This window comes from Spinacia oleracea, chromosome 4, assembly GCF_020520425.1.
Source record: "Spinacia oleracea cultivar Varoflay chromosome 4, BTI_SOV_V1, whole genome shotgun sequence".
In the NCBI taxonomy this organism is placed as follows: Eukaryota; Viridiplantae; Streptophyta; class Magnoliopsida; order Caryophyllales; family Amaranthaceae; genus Spinacia; species Spinacia oleracea.
This window is the reverse complement of record NC_079490.1, coordinates 167176214-167191145: the sequence shown is the minus strand read 5'-3', so window position 1 is coordinate 167191145 and position 14932 is coordinate 167176214. Positions and strand designations below refer to the sequence as shown.

Here is a 14932-nt window from a genome sequence, read left to right as displayed (position 1 = left end):
TTTGCATAGATACTTACTTTGGGAAGACTAGTATCGGACAAGACCTATGAAACTTTACTGTAAGAGATAAAAATCTGTCATGAGTAAATTTCATTAAATTATTAGACACTAAATCCTCAATACCTGAGTGATTTGAGATTACTTGTTTGAGAACTGGTTGCTTTGACGTTGACCAACCGTCGCACCGTAAAAGGAGGCTATAAAGGCAACGCTCAGGTAATCACCTATCAAACGAAGTCTAATCTCAAGATCGCAAGATTGGGATTGTCCTCCCATAAATCGGGATGAGATGCTTAAAAGTTGTACAAGGCCACTCGGAGAGCTAGAAACTGTGAAATGCATGGCCGTGCTCGGATGAATCATAGGCTATGATTATCTGTTTATTTGATCAGTTGAACTCTGAAACCGAGGAACACCTCTGGACATAATAAGGATGACAACTCTTACCTTATGTTCAAGAGCAAGCATCGAGCGACAAAGGAATTAGGAAATGCACACTTGTCCCTAAGGACAAGTGGGAGACTGAAGGAAATAATGCCCTTGGTCCAAGTATGCATTCTATGTTAAGTCTAATAAATGCGGTTCAGTATTAATTAACAAGTTAATAATTCAGTGAGATCAAGTGAGCTGAATGCCTAGCTAGAGGCCGCTTCAGTTCAAGTGGAATTAATGATATTAATCCACAGCTTACTCTTGACTGAACCCGTAGGGTCACACAAATAGTACGTAAACGGATCAAGTATTTAATGGCATTAAATACTCCATCTATGAATATTCGGAACCGACGGATCTTGGTTTCAGTGGGAGCTAAGATCGTCACAGGCAAGAAATGAATACTCCGGAAACGATGATATTGCCGGAAACGGAAATATGGATCGTATCGGAAATATAAATATTATCCAAGTCGTAGATGTTGCCGGAAACGGAAACATGGTACGTATCGGAAAATATTATCGGAAATGGAAATATTGCCAGAATCGGAAATATTGCCGGAAACGGAAATATTGTCAGAATCGGAAATATTACCGGAATCGGAAAATAATTCCGGAAACGGAAATATTAAATATTTGTTCGAAACGGAAATTAATTCCGAAATCGGAAATATTAAATATTGTTCGTATCGGAAATGAATTCCGGAATCGGAAAATTTAATCGGAAGCGCATCGTACGAATAAGCATCGGACGAGGCCTGCCGGACGAGGCCCAGCACGAAGCCAGGCCATCGCCCAGCAAGCCAAGCGCGCCGCACAAACAGCCACGCCAGGCCCAGCAGGCTGCGCAGCGCGCAGCGCGCGCGGGCGCTGCGTGGGCTGCTGCTCGCGCGCACGCATGGGGCCCATCGTGGCTGCCGTGCGTGTGTGTGCAAGTGTTTGTGTTCGTGCACGTTTCCTAAAACATGCAGAGTTCGGTTAATGATTAAATTCCTAATTCTATTTGATAAATTAATTAAATTAGAGTTCTTGTAGGATTCTAGGTTTAATTAATTTGTATCTGAATAGGATTTCGATTCCCTTTCCATACCCCTATAAATATGAGGCTAGGGCTCACAATTTATAACGAGTTTAAAAGTATTCAAAAAGTGAGTTTTTGAGAGAAAATTAAAACACACATCTTGCTCATAAAAGTGCCGAAATTTTCTAGTACCTTAAGGGCGATTCTAGTTGGTCAATCTTAAGGCGGATCCGGACGTACTGTGGACTATCTACGGAGGGACGACACTTGGAGTCCTAAAGACTTGTTCTTGTTCGGTTCGGGCGCAGCTAGGGAGGGCACGCAACAAAGAGTATGCATCTAAATTATGCTATATGATTATGTGTAAATAATATGTTGTCCTGGGTTAATGGTTGTTTCCGCATGATCTATGTAATGTCATATGTATCATAACCTAACACCATCTTCTGGTCCGGACCGGTTTTCCACACTCCTGGCCTCTAGAAGTTCCTCCACCTTAAAAAAGAAGTTTCAGATAAGAGCTTGTTTGGTTGACATGGGAATTTAATTTCCATAAGAAGCTAAGTAAAGGGAAATTACTTTCCTCGTTATATTCCTAAGAATTTCCTTAAGTTGTTTAGTTTACAAAACGGAAATTATAAATTCACATGAATTTTGACTGACCAAGGAAGGGCTAGGTAATTTACTTCCCATGTTTTGTATAAATTTCAGCTTCCCCATTTTTATTTTTTCATGTCAACCAAACAACTAAGTACAGTACCCAATATATAAATTCTCATAAATCCCTATTTTTAGATTCTAACCAAATAACCCCTAAATCTCAATCAAATCAATAAACGGTTCATATAAGTTCGAGTCTCAACCGATTAGCTAGAGACCGACCTCTATAGTACATAGGATTAAAATTTAAATCTAAAATATCAAATGGTATTTGAATTTGCAATTTTAGACCAATCACAGCTCAGGATTTCATACCATGAGGTTATATGTAGCCTTTTCGGACCTCTATATCAACAATTATTGGCTTTTTTCCCCCTACTATGATTCCTGAATTCACTCTCACTCTCATTGTCATGTGATGATTGGAAGGATGATCTTGAATTCAAGGATAAAGGTCAGAACAACAACAGGAAAAATACAAAATTAAATTTCAACTTTTTTTCGATCTGCTTCTATCTCATCCTCTTGACTTTCTCCCTGTTCCAAACATAAAGATATACTGTAGTTACATAGAAATTAAAAAAAAAAAAAAAATTTGGTAGAAAAACAATTTAAAAACTACAAAAGTGATTAAACAAGTTTATTGCATTATCCTTATACGCAATGAAGTTAACAGCTTTTGTCTTTTTTCCATTTACCTTGTGATTAAACAAGATTTTTTTATAAACTTTCACTACGCTTAAGAGAGTTTGGTTTGCGAATTTTCTTTATGAGTTATGGATTTAGATTAAACAAAACCTATACACAGAGTATTGTGTTTGGTTTAGAAAATTTCAGGGGTGGATATGGCTCATACTAACTACAAAAATTTGTATCTTTAACGACAACCTAATTACGACGGGTCAAAAATCCCGTCGTAAAAGACTTTTGTGACGGGCTAACAATCAAACAAAGACGGGAACAACCGTTGCAAATGTTTTTTACGACGGTTAACGACAGGATTTTCCATTAACGACGGCCCCCTTTTATGACGGGTTCACGACAGAAAATCCCGTCATTAATCAACGATTATTGACCTTTAGCGACGGAATTTTCCGTCGTTAATGGTACAATTTTTTTGTAGTGATATAGTCTCATACCGAAGTATCAAACCTTTAGGTGATAAACAAAGGAAAAATATTCATTATCGGATATAACCAAACACATGGTATTAGATTTCCAATTTTATACCACAATGGTTTAATTCTTAATTCCAAACTCATACAACTATATGAACCATACACACCCTTAGTAAGTTGATTAAACGATTTAAATCCCCGTGCTACGTTTAAGTCATCCTAATGTCAAAGAAAGGTTACTTATACGGAGTATAAGTTTGGGTACATAAGTACTCTATAGATTTATTTTTTGATTCGAATGAGTTATAAGCCTATAAGAACATGACAAGTTATAAATAATTTTCCTTAAAAGAAAGTTACAAATAACTAGGGAAAAGGAGAATGCAACTTGTAACCCGTAACCTAATAGTCCACTAATCCTCACCAAATTTTTTATTAAAATTACCGTCTGCCTTTAAGATTAGTAACAAATGTTAGCAATTGGTAATATATCTAGGGATGTCAATGAGCCGATACGCTCGTGAACAACTCGTGAAAAAGCTCGGTCAAAGCTCGGTCAAAGCTCGTTCAATAAATAAATAAACGAGCTTGAACAAAAATTTTAAGCTCGTTTAATAAATGATACTAGCTCGAACAGCCTAGTGTTCGGCTCGTTTAGGCTGTCCGAATGGTCGGTAAATTACTTTTTATCATTGGTATTTTTTTTTTTATTGTTTGGCAGTCGATATTTGTCCAATTAACGACCCAATTTATATCGATCAACCTTTAGCAACGATAAACGGTCAGTAAAAAAATTACTGACCATTTTTTACAGTCGTTAATAACATGTTTTCTTGTAGCGGATCCGTCATTAACATTCTACTCGTAATTAAGGATATAAAGTACAATATTTGATTTTGGGCACCACGTATAGTGCACTAGTTACGCACTTACTATCACAAGCTCACTACTGGTTATTTCCAATTGGATATGTGGACCAAATTTCCCACTAAACTTTAAATGATTAAAAGCTGGACCACCAAGAAAAATTTGATCAATAATATTGTGCCACTTCCATTGATGATAGAGGCATTCTTCATGTTTTTTGGAGTACTAAAATCAAGTGTTACCATGACTAAAGAAGAAGGAAAAGGCTAGGGATACACTTGGTGTGCATAGGTATCTTGCACACCACCTATTAAATTATGTCATCTCACAAATCCCACTAAAAAAAGAGAGGGAAAAGTTTTGTGAAAAAAAAAATTGGGCGGCAATTCTTTTCAGTGATTTGCGCCATTTTGTTCTGTTGAGCGGGATAAATTTGCGCCAAAATACCCATTTTTATTTTTGTGCCAAAATATTTCTTCACCTCAACTTTCATCTTTCACTCCATTTATAAAAAGAGGAACTGCAAAGCAAAGAATATTTCTGGTTTTTATTTCTAAAGTGAATGCAAATTATGTGATTATTTTTTCCCACTCTGAATTTCTATTTATCTTTATATTTTCCGCCATTTTCGAAGCTTGTAACTATCTCAATGAATTTCTAATTCTAAAGTACTGCAAATGACATTTTCGACGCAGCTAAATGTCTGCCATTAAAGAAACTTCCATGGGTTTAATGATGCATATAACCTGTTTGATGAAATTACCAAGAGAGTTTCATTTAGTTTCATTAAGATTTAATTAGTTTCAGTTGCGATATACTGGGTGTAAGAAGGTGTAAAAGAGAACTAGATATGTAATGTGTTATTATTCGACTTTTCGAAACTGGAAATGATGAATTGGAAGTGACAATGGCTGCTTTGTTTAATTAAGTGACAATGGGATGTTGAAGCTACATGAAATCGTATGAGTTATGTATATGATTCAATAAATTGAATAAAAGATACTCATAAATGTATTTGATTTTAGAATTTGAATAAAACATACCCTCTCACATAAAACTAGAAGTAAAAAAACCAGACAGAAAAAAAAAGGCAATTTTTTTTTTCACCATTCAGTAGGATCGAACACGGGTTTACCATAGTGTTGAGATGATTAAGTAACCAATTTAGCAGGGGATATCAGCACATCATAGTAAGCTATCAAAATTTTTATATAGAGGAATAACAAATGAAGTTAATAAGAAGTTTGTGTATAGATTTTATTATACATGTAATGCTCCCACAAATTCACACATGAACTCCTCAAATATAAAATTTATTATTAACAAAATAAATCAAAATAAAAATAAAACTATTTTCTCCCAATTACCCTTTTTGTGCATTACGAATCGAATTTGGGTTCATAATTCAACATATCTATAACATGTGGTGAAGACTCAAGTGGTGAAGTTAATTCATTTGTCAAGCCTTCACGACTTATTTTATTATTGTATTGTATTATAGGACAAGGTGTGGTCATAATAATCCTATTACATAAAAACGCTTATAAAACTTTCTAAACTAATGTCATCGTAACAGATGATTTTGCAATGATACATAAAATACGATAACAACTAAAACCATCTAATTTAACATGAATTATGATGTCGTGGAATCAATACAATTTTAAGTACATCAAAAAACAAATAAAATCATACTCTCCATCTAAATAGATGAAAAGAATTTATGTTGAAACTATAGACGTGCTGATACCCACTTGTCATGGTGGTCACTGCAACCCTGACATGCGTGCAACATCAGCATTTTTTTTTTTTAAATCGATCAGTACATTAGCTTATGGGATCATTCTTTATAAAAGAATCCGTATTTGAAGTGTCAAATAAATTTGTATTGCAAATTAAACGTGCTGATACCCCTTTGTCATATTGGTTATTTGAACGCTTCCTAAACTTCATAAAACACCGGGTTTCGAATCCTAACAAGACCTTAGGATTTTGTTTTTTTTAATATCACATGTTTTATGGGATCAATATTTACATAAAGAAATAAAATACATTTTTTATGTTTTTTTTCCTATCTAAATATTGTTTGATCCTTTTAAAACAAAATATATTTTACGTAAAATATACCCCTCCAAAAAATTCGTGCAACTTTGATCAAAATTAAAATAGTTTCAAACGTGCATATAATTTATTATCACTATTTCCCATATGAAGTTTAAACGTCACTTTAAACACTGCCCCCCACTTATAAATAAAATTCATAATAAAATTTCAATTTAGGATTTTTTTTATATCACATATAATGGGATCAATATTTATATGACGAAATCAAAATCGATTAACCACAATCATTATGGCTTTTATTTATCCTATGTACTACAAACCCTTTCCAAGAAACTAAAATCATGTTGTAATTTGTTTATCGTGTTCAAAATGAAATTGTTTTGATACTTTAAAACTAAAAGAGATTTTATATAAAACAAAACTCTCCCAGAAACTAAATATTTTCAAAACTAAATATTGTTTGATCCTTTTAATACAAAATAGATTTTACGTAAAATATACCCCTCCAAAAAATTCGTACATTAACGATCAAAATTCAAATAGTTCAAACGTATATATAAATTATTAACACTATTTCCCAAAAATTAGTTTAAACGTCACATTGCCCCTATATAAATATAATTCATGATAAAAGTTCAAACTTCATCTTGCGGTTTTAGAGTACTGTAAAAAAATTTCTCCTTGCCGTCAAGTACTAGCGGCCACAAGGCCCACAACGATAGAACCGGTGACAGCTTTTTCTGGCGTATGCTTCCGACTTCCATTGCCGGGTGAGAACTGTAACATTTTAATAATTTATTAATGTTAATTAGATATTATTATCATTTTTGTTATTAGGATTTTGATTTAAAAGAACGTAATTTGAATGATGTGAAAATTGTTAACTAAGGTGATGAATCTATATTTTCGTAAAATAATAATATGGTGCCTATTATTTTATGTACTTTATATTACAAAAAATTAATTTTGTAAGCCATCAGATTATATTGTCAATTCTTGTCTATCTTACACCTTATCTTACAATCACCACATTGTAATGAATTAAGATTGATTCCCACATGAAGTGTTAGATGATATTGCAGAGCTTCATTTGAGTGAAGAGACATCAAACCAAGTCGTGCATGATAACGCACTGGAGAATCAGTTAAATAATGACAATGTAACTACAAATTTCAATATATACCTAAATGAATGTGTGGAGGAGGCCATCGAGTTGTCTTCAAATGATGTGGTGGAACATGGCGAGGAGCTTCCTACAAATGATGTTGTGGAGGAGGCTCAGGTGGATGAGGAGGCCATTGAGTTTTCTTCAAATGATGTGGTGGAACAGGGCGAGGAGCTTCCTACAAATGATGTGAAGGAGGAGGCTCAGGAGGATGAGGAGGCATCGGTAAACAGTGTTGATAAAATCCCAACTGTGGGGATGTCCTTTGCTTCGGGTAATGACTTTGCTGATTACTGCCATAAATATGCGTATAATAAAGGTTTTGAGTTCTCTGTGAGATCAAGTTCATTAAGAGATGAGTACCGTCAAGAAAGAATTAACAAAAATGGGGTAGGGGATAAAGAGCCCCGAAAAGGGGGGAAAGAACTAGAGTTACGGGGTGTAAGGTGTTTGTAGATGCGTGGCTAGAGAATGACATGATGGTAATCAAGCATTGTGATTTGACTCACAATCATGATCTTTATCCAGATCACACCCGGCTAATGGTGAACTATCGAAGTATTGATGAAAAATCTTTTCTAAAGATGGTTCTGAATGATGCAGCTGGGATATCTTTGAATAAGAGCTTTAACTCGCTCATGATTGGCAGTGGAAGATGATATGTGCGTTTTATATATTGTTTTCACCCCCGTCCCTTAGTACTTTTATGCGTCAAATGAGCTCCTATGAGCCATTTTAGTACTAATCTGTGTATTTTAGTGTGCCTTGAGTTTCAGGAATACTTAGTGAGAAATTGGTCTTTTTAGGCCCGTTTCTTGATGATTTAGGCCACCACATGATCCCGAGGGAGTTCGGGACGACTTTTGTCGACTTACGGGAGCCCTAGATGTTCATGATCGAGCCCCGGAAGTTAGACTCGGTGTTGCGGACGAAGGGCGGATCACTTAGCCCTCCGCCCGGTGGATTGCCCCTCGCCCATCGGGCGAGCAAGCATAAAGGAGCAGGCAGCAGGCGCCCGACGGGCGGATCTTCGCCCGGTGCCCATCGGGCGCCCATCAAAGACAGCAGCAGCAAGTTCTCCCTCCGCCCGACGGGCAAGTGGCGCCCGACCGGGCGCGTGCAGATGTTTTCAGAAGTTTCTCTCTTCGCCCGCCGGGCAGCCTTGCGCCCGTCGGGCGGGTTTCGAGCTGGTCGCCCGTCGGGCGGTTGGCCGCCCGACCGGGCGACGACAACCCTGGAGCCTTTAGCGCGCGGTTTATTTTAGTTTTATTCCGGTTTTCTCTTATGTTTTTGGGCTAAACTATAAATATAGCCCTTAGTTAATTTAGTTGGACACCTTATTATCTTATTTTCTAGTATTATGCACTTAGACTATTTTCCTAAGCTTAGTTTTTTTTCTCTCAAATTTAGTTCAAAACACTTAGTTTCAAATTCAATAAAAATTCAAGCTTTCAATTTCCTTTGCCATTCAATTAGGTATTTCTCCTTAATTTCATTCATTGTGTTGCCTTAATAATGCTTTCGATTATGTTAATTGCTTTGGTTATTGTTAATATGCTTGAGTAAATCTATTTTCTAGGGTTTGGGGATCCATGAATAATATGAAGGGACATTGAATAATTGTGATTGTTGGCATTGTAATTAATTCCTATTGATTGGTTATTATTAATATACAATTAGATTTGCGCAGGTTTAATTGTGGTAGTTTGGCAATATCAAGTTAAGATTCGAGAGATGCAATTTGATGTTTAGGCTTGTGTCAATAGGTGGAATTAGGATTAATACGTAGAGAGAGCCCGTTAATTCTAAGTCTATGATTAGTATCGATTCGAGAGAGCATGATAGTCTAATTAATTGCTTTGTTGATTATTGTGATTGTTTATCGTCCTGGATTGTTATTTGTTGGTGAACCTATGCCCTAGATCCTTTAATTCCTGAATTCTTAATTGTTTAATTATCGTTCGTAGCCTTAGCATACAAACCAACCAATTCTTGTTTCCCAATAGTCTAGTTTAGTTGATTAATAGTAGAAAGAACACTGTTTCCCTGTGGATTCGATCCTGACTTCCCTTGCTACCTAGCTAGTGGACCTTAGGTTATTTTTTATTAGGTAATACGACTTTAGCCTGTCAAAATTTGGCGCCGTTGCCGGGGAAGACGGTTTTATTTTCTGTTGTTGATTGCTTATCCTAGATTATTGTTTGTTACTACTCAAGGAACTCACGTTCCTTGAGACCGGATCTCACATTGTTTTGTAGTCTTTGTCTATGCCCAGGACCGTAGGTACTAGTAATCTTACTCCATTCGATCCTGAGCCCGAAAGAACCTTTCGTAGACGAAGAACTTTCATTGCACAGTGTGGGAATTACTCTGATTCTGATCATAATATTGGCGATCTTTTTCCTTCAGATACAGATTCAGTTTCAGAGATAGAGATGGGTGACGAAAATCTGATACCGCCACCTACCCCACGGCTTACGGACTATTCTAAGCCAAGTCTGTTCGTGCTACCAAAGGCGATCATGCCTTCCATTGCAGCTGAGACCTTCAAGATTGAGCCTGCATTGATTAACATGATCGAGAGACGCCAGTACGGTGGGGAACCAGGTGAAGATCCGAATCTTCACATTCAGTCCTTTATCCAATATTGCTCCACCATCAAGAAAAAGGGATTGACTCCGGAGCAGACTATGGAGATACTTTTCCCGTTCTCTTTGAGTGGGAAAGCTAAACTGTGGATTAATGGGTTGAATCGGGCGGCTTTGAAAATCAATAATTGGGAATCCTTGGCTCTTGCTTTTTATGTTAAATATTTTCCACCTGAGAAAACGGCTCGTCTGAGGGGTCAGATATTAGGTATCTCACAACAAGCGGATGAGAGTTTGTTCGAGGTCTGGGAGAGATTCAAGGATTTGCAAAGAGAATGCCCGCACCATGGTTTGGAAGATTGGTTCTTGATTCAGCAGTTTTATAATGGTCTGGGTAATGAGTCTAGATGTTTGTTGGATTCAGCTGCCAGTGGGAGGTTCATGCAACTTGAGGTGCCTAGAGCTATGGAGGTGATTGAGGAGATAGCCATTCACAATGCCCAGTATGGAAATCCTAGAGGTCTATCTAACAGGGGTGGTAAGCATGATTTAAATTCTATTGAACAATTAACTGCCCAATTGACTGCTTTACACTATAAGTTTGATAATATGCAAGCAGCCAATACTCAATCTGCCCAACCTGCTAGTGTAGCTGCTATGAGTGCCCAACCTGCTAATGTTTGTGAAAGTTGTGGAATGTCTGGTCATTATGCACCGGAATGTAGGAGCTCTGTTGAACAATGCCACGCATTTCAATCCTACAAACAAAATAACCCATTCTCCAACTCTTACAATGAGGGCTACAAAAATAACCCTCTACTATCCTACAGGAGCAATAATATCCAGAACCCTCACCAAGTCCAACATCCACCACAACAACCATACCAACCCTACCAACCACGGAACAACTACAACCAACAGTCTAGTGGACCACCTGGGTTCCCTAGACAACACACATCACCTCCACCACCACCACCTCAAACCACACAGCCTGACCCTATGCTAGTAGAGATGAGAAACATGATGCTACAAATGCAAAAATCTCTAAGTGAAAAGGATGCAAAAATCGATGCTCTTACTGCTCACAACAAGATCATTGATACACAGTTGGCACAAATGGCTACTACTATTGCAGGGAGGCCACCAGGCCAACTTCCTTCACAGCCCGAAAATAGGGAGACTGCTAATGAAATTACATTGAGGAGTGGTAGGGATTATGATGGTCCTTCTATGCCGGTTGAGGTTGATTCCGGGGTGTCTGCTAGTGATCTGGTCAGTGAGGAAATCCCGAAGATAGTTATGGGTGAAAAGGAAGCTGAAAAGGTAGTCAATGAGAATGAGGCTACAACTGAGGTTAAGAAGGGGGCGGATATTCAAGTACCACATATTGCACTCCCCTTCCCAAACCGACAACTCAAGAATAAGCTAGACAAGCAGTTTGGCAGATTCTTGGAAGTGGTCAAAAATTTGCAGGTAACGGTTCCTTTTACTGAATTAATTTTACAGGTTCCTGCTTATGCTAAATTCATGAAAGATATTTTGACCAGGAAACGTGCTTTTTGTGAGGTATAGACTGTAGCTTTCACTGAAGAATGTAGTGCTTATTTGCAAAACAAGTCTCCACCTAAACTTAAAGACCCCGGGAGTTTTTCCATCCCATGTAACATTGGCACCGTATTTATTGATAAAGCTTTATGTGATCTAGGTGCTAGTGTGTCTGTCATGCCTTTGTCTGTCTGTACTAAAGTGAATATGGGTGAGCTTAAGGTTACCAATATCACTCTACAAATGGCCGACCATTCTGTCAAATACCCCTTAGGTGTTTTAGAGGACGTCCCTGTTAGAGTGGGTAAATTCTATATACCTGTAGACTTTGTAGTATTAGACATGCAGGAGGATTCTCAAATTCCCATAATCTTAGGTAGACCCTTCCTTCACACGGCGGGGGCGGTAATTGATGTTAAAAGTGGGAAATTGACATTGTCTGTTGGGGATGATAAGGTGACTTTTAATTTGAATAGTGCCTTAAAGAGTCCCATGCTAGAGGAGGAACAATGCTATCGCATAGATGTAGTTGATTTTATTACTCGTGATAACGTCTCCCAAGTTCTCGAAAGAGACCCTTTGGAGGCAGTGCTTTGTTGTGAGTCTTCTGCAGGTGATAGCAGTTCTTGGAGTGCTGAAGTGGATGCTCTGGAGTTGGCTCTTAATGGTGGAGAATCTGAGCCGGAGAGCACCAAATTGAAGAGGTTAGTTCGGCCGGTTTGTTCTGTTAAAGAGGTAAAGAAACCCGAACTTAAGCCTCTTCCTGCTAACCTTAAGTATGCGTTTTTAGATGATGAACAACTTTTCCCTGTGATCGTCAGTACTGCACTTGATGCAGACCAGTTATCCCAACTTCTAGTTGTGTTGAAAAGGCACAAAAAGGCCATTGGGTACAGTATTGATGATTTAAATGGTATTATCCCTGACTTTTGTATGCATAGGATACATTTAGATGAGAATCATAAACCATGCATCCAACCCCAGCGTCGTTTGAACCCTATCATGCAAGATGTTGTAAAAGCTGAAGTTATGAAATTGCTTGATGCGGGTATTGTATATGCTGTGTCTGATTCTAAGTGGGTGAGTCCTGTTCAGGTAGTGCCTAAGAAAGGGGGGACAACTGTGGTGAGAAATGAAAAAAATGAGTTGATACCAACTAGGGTAGTCACAGGTTGGCGCATGTGCATTGATTATAGGCGTCTTAATGTTGCTACTAAAAAAGACCATTTTCCCCTTCCCTTCATTGATCAAATGTTAGAAAGGCTAGCTTGTCACAAGTTTTTCTGTTATCTGGATGGTTATTCCGGTTTCTTTCAAATTCCCATACATCCAGACGACCAGGAAAAGACCACCTTCACCTGTCCCTATGGTACCTTTGCATATCGTAGGATGCCCTTTGGTCTGTGTAATGCACCTGCTACTTTCCAACGTTGCATGATGAGTATCTTTTCTGATTTTATTGAGTCTATCATGGAAGTGTTTATGGATGATTTTAGCGTCTATGGTACTTCTTTTGATTCTTGCTTGCTAAATCTGACTAAAGTCTTGAAAAGATGTGAAGAATGTAATTTAGTCTTGAACTGGGAAAAGTGTCATTTCATGGTTACTGAAGGGGTGGTTTTGGGACATTTGATATCTGATAAGGACATTCAGGTGGATCGAGCTAAGGTCCAAGTGATTGAACAATTACCCCCTCCAGTTAATGTGAAGGGTGTTAGAAGTTTTCTTGGTCATGCGGGGTTTTATCGCCGCTTTATCAAGGATTTTTCTAAAATTGTTAAACCACTTACCCAGCTCCTCCTCAAGGATGCCCCGTTTGTGTTTACTGATGCTTGTCTTGAAGCCTTTGACAGGATTAAACAGGCACTGATTTCGGCTCCCATCATTCGTTCTCCCGAATGGGATCTTCCGTTTGAGATAATGTGTGATGCAAGTGATTATGCAGTTGGAGCAGTTCTGGTTCAGAGAAAGGAGAAGGTTTTACATTCCATCTATTATGCAAGTAAGACCTTAGATGAAGCTCAAGTTAATTATGCTACTATTGAGAAGGAGCTTCTAGCTATAGTCTATGCCTTGGATAAATTCCGCATCTATCTGATTGGATCCAAGGTGATAGTCTATACTGACCATGCGGCCCTTAAGTATCTGCTCTCTAAGAAGGAAGCCAAGCCTAGGCTTATTCGATGGATACTACTGCTACAGGAGTTCGATCTAGAGATCCGCGACAAGAAAGGGGCTGAGAATGTGGTTGCAGATCACTTGTCTAGATTGAGGTATGACGATGGTAAGGAATCTACACCGATTGATGATTCATTTCCGGATGATCATTTACTTGCACTTGCCAGTCAGTCACCATGGTTCGCAGATTTTGCTAACTACATTGTAGGGAGAATTCTTCCGGCCGATCTTTCATATCAACAGAAGAAGAAATTCCTACATGATGTCCGGTTTTACTTTTGGGACGACCCTTTTTTGTTTCGTGAGACTGCTGAAGGATTGTACAAGCGTTGTATTCCAGAATGGGAAGTTCAAGGTGTTATCAGTAGGTGTCATTCTTCGCCTTATGGTGGTCACCATGGACTGTCTAAAACAAACGCTAAGTTGTCACAATGTGTTTTTACTGGCCTACTATGTTCAAGGATGCACAGGCTTTTATTATGGCTTGTGATGCGTGCCAGAGGGCCGGCACTATTTCGAGGAGGTATGAGATGCCACAAAACGGGATCCTTCAGGTTGAGATTTTTTATGTGTGGGGAATTGATTACATGGGACCATTCCCATCGTCTAAGGGTAACTTGTATATCCTTGTTGCTGTAGCTTATGTGTCAAAGTGGGTGGAAGTCGTTGCCTCACCTACTAACGATGCTAAGACAGTCATCTCCCTGTTCAAGAAGATCATTTTTCCTAGATTTGGGGTTCCGCGCACTTTGATCAGTGATGGAGGGTCACACTTCCATGAGAGGCATCTGGATGCGCTCCTGCGCAAGTATGGGGTTTATCACCGCACTGGGCTAGCCTACCACCCTCAGACGAGTGGTCAAGTTGAGGTCTCCAACCGAGAGATCAAATCTATCCTTGAGAAAGTGGTGGCGAAGTCTAGGAAGGATTGGAGCGATAAGCTAGATGATACTCTATGGGCATACAGAACCGCCTTTAAGACACCTATTGGTACCTCCCCGTATCGGTTGGTGTATGGCAAGGCGTGTCACTTACTAGTAGAAATGGAGTACAAGGCTTATTGGGCAATCAAACAGCTCAACATGGATGCAAAGCTAGCCGGTGAGAAGCGGTTACTTCAATTGGGAGAGCTCGATGAATTCCGACTACAAGCCTATGATAGTGCCCGGATTTACAAGGAAAAGACCAAGAAGTGGCACGACAATCACATTTTGCATAGAGAGTTCGCGGTGGGCGACAAGGTTCTACTTTTTAACTCTAGGCTTAAGTTATTTCCTGGAAAACTTAAGTCTGGG

The 14932-nt window shown here is 38.5% G+C and overlaps 1 non-coding gene across 1 annotated transcript; it reads right to left on the bottom strand.

Moving 5' to 3' along the window:
- Positions 1 to 10160: 10160 nt before the first annotated feature.
- On the bottom strand, positions 10161 to 10267 carry LOC130460184 (small nucleolar RNA R71). The gene has a single exon (XR_008920128.1). It is a non-coding gene; the product is annotated as a small nucleolar RNA R71 (small nucleolar RNA).
- Positions 10268 to 14932: the final 4665 nt, after the last annotated feature.